Consider the following 3,246-nt stretch of genomic DNA (forward strand, 5'->3'; position numbering starts at 1 on the left):
TAATAGATGTTATGTCCGTAGTCCTTCCTCATGTACATGTTTATATCTAGAAATAATATAGATGTTGTTGTATGTAGTTTTCCGTGTCCTTGTACATATTTGTCATGTTTGTATGTTACATTTAACAAATTATTGTATCATGTAACAAGAAACGTTTATATGTTTACGTTACTTAATAAAGAATCTTGAACCTTGAACCTCTATCTGGCTTTAAGATGTTGGCGTCATTATCAAAATGATCTATCATAGTGTAACAATGTATTAATGTCATAATTTATACATAAAAGCATACAATTAATTCATTGTACAGCTACTGCGTCCCTCTTGTAATTCATAGTATAGGCTTCAAGTATGAAACCTAAATATGTTAAAATGACTGTGCACAATAAAGAAACATGAAACTTTAGTCTAAATATTGATAAAAATGATTTTTGTCCACTGTCGGATCCTGAAAAGTCGTGAAAAAAAGCGTTTTCCATAAATTCCACCCGCTCGTACGTATGCATTTTTATTTTGGTGTACCACCGACTCGGACGGAAGACAAAACCTTCGCCGACGGCCATGTTTTGCGGGGCTAAGTATTTTTGAAACTGCATACAACGGTGACCGATCTGTTGTTATGGTGAGTATATCGCACAGGTTTGACGAAAATACGAGACATTTTAACAGTATTTTATCCATTTACAACGAAAAAATTAAGGGGCAGTAGGCAGATACGTGTTTTTTAGTGAATATTTCCTGAATGCTAGAAAAAAATAAAAATGGTATGAAAATCTCGATACATCCTCATCAAAGCGCATTCATTGTAGGTCATCCTTTGCCAATCCCAATAACAAAGTAGAGAAAAGTGGAAACGTCACAGGTCGCTCAACACGACAAAAACGAAAATGTTGCAGGCTCGGTTTGATTGAGCCTGTTCATGGACGGTAGTGGAAATGCATGCTACCGTCCACACCCTCTAGCCCCGGGTTGAGCAGAACTCAACATTAACACATGCTAAAAGTATAAAAAGCAATTTAGAGACATCCGCAGATGTATTCAAACGGCGGTGAACATGGAACCTTCAATGATACACGTGTTGAGGCGTGTAATTCAAAGCTTTAAAAATGAAAAAACTGCGAAGGAAAACATTAATATCTTGACTGGTAAAAATAACCGCAAAAAGCGCACTGCTCACACGTATTATGCCACCGGTCAACACATACGTTGAGACTCGGTGATACCAGTCTAATTTTAAGTTATGATTTTGTTGTTGTATTGAAACTAACTCTGTAGACTATAAGTAGTGACTAGAGTTTTTGCTTTGAAAGACCCATGAAAGTCACGACTGGGTCTAATTAACATTTGCATTTACACATACAAACAGACAACTGAGAACAAATAGGTGAAGGGCAAGGTCAAGACGGCAGCATATTGAAATTTAAGGCTAATAGATTAATCAGGAAACTGTACCATACTTTCGGCAGAAAATCCTGTTAATAATATTAGACTGTTCAAAATAGTTAAAGTACCAATTTAAAACACAAGTATTACTTGAAATTATAAAATTAATTCCATACGGTTTCCACAATGCTTAGATCAGTATTTACTAAGCAAATATCTTTTCACTTCCCTTTTAAAACTGAGATGTCCTTTAATAGATGTATATCATTTAACAAGAAAAAATGATTAAGCAAGTAACATTTCGAAAATAATATGCACTCATCTTTGCGGATGAATATATTGAGCCGTTAAAGGCTCATTCAGAACTTGTGCATATTTATCGAAATAAATCTGATAATACATTAATGTAAACTTACAGAGTAGTATATTATGTCTGGACTATCTATAGTCTAGCCATTGACGTTAGTCCAGAATTATTAAACCGTGCAGACGGCATTACTTGCCACATAGGGGACAGCACCAAGTTGCAACAATTGTTTTTTTTTGTTTTTTTTTTTTCAGGGTAATTTTATTTAAGCTGTAGGTCAGAGACCACCAATTCAAAAAAGTACAGGGAACTTACTGGGAATGAGGTAAGTGTATACCTGGGAATAAGGTAATGTCTGTGCGTTCTGATTGGTCAGTCATGTAAACAAACCCAGGAAGTGATTATGTTTTCAAAATTGATATTTTTTCACTGCATTTACAGTATTTTATTATACATTTTGACAAAATTTGCTACATTTTATGTGTATTGAAAAAAAGTTTTATTGAACGAATTTCTCCCGCCATGTCAATGATGTAAACAGGGGGTCATCTCATTCACACGAAAATTACTTAAATAAAGTATCACTATTCATATGTTTTTCGTCTGATATTTTGGTAGAACTAAGATAGTTCTTGTAAAAATTGGAATTAGATATACATGTTTCGATGTATGGAAGGCCGTACACGCCATAATGTTACAATGTAAGTCTATGGGAAAACAATTGGTGGTCTCTAAACTGTAACGGCTCAATGAACTTACGTCCGATTGTTATATTTTATTTAACTTTACTGTTCTTTTAAAAGTGCGTCCGATTTTCATTAAAACATGTAAATTTTTGAAAACTAAGTGTAGAGCTAGAAAAGTTTTTTTAGTATATTTTTAGACGGTGTGGCACAGCCATTTGTATAATATTTCATCTATTCAGATTTATTGCCTTTGTTTTGTATGCTGCTATTTGTCTCTCATATTTTTATTTAATGAAGACTTTTTTTCTTATCTCAGATAATGACAATCGAACCTAATGGCCTAACTAAACTAAAGGAACCAGCGTGGGAGCCATCTGGTCTAATCGCGTAATGGCTGCCAGGTATTTGAACACTAATTTTTCACTTGGTATGGCAACAGAGGTCTAAATTGAAGCTAGTTTCTGTTTAAATTTCATTGTGGATGTATTTTTGACATTTTGGTAGGAAAAATAGGAGAGCAGGTTGTATCTGGTGAAGTCAAGCTCAATTTTAGTATGAGTAGTACTTCCAGGTCACAGCAGTGTGATTTTGATGTCAGTTTACAGTAAGCAAATGTGACCAGAGAAATCTTTCTTAGAAGATGCATGACCCCTAGTTTTCTCTTCATTTTATATCAGTTTTATCTTAACTCTTTAAAATGAGGTAAGTTTGTTCTCTGAAATGGGTCTAGCTATGTTTGGTAGCTCTTTAAAAAGGTCAGTTTTATATAGAATATATAGGGAAAACTATTTACCTTATTGTGACCTGATGGGTCTGTAAAAATTTATACAACACCTAAGCTGCGGAAGTGTTTTGTTTTTATCGCTTAAA

The sequence above is a fragment of the Mercenaria mercenaria genome, chromosome 13 (assembly GCF_021730395.1).
Source record: "Mercenaria mercenaria strain notata chromosome 13, MADL_Memer_1, whole genome shotgun sequence".
In the NCBI taxonomy this organism is placed as follows: Eukaryota; Metazoa; Mollusca; class Bivalvia; order Venerida; family Veneridae; genus Mercenaria; species Mercenaria mercenaria.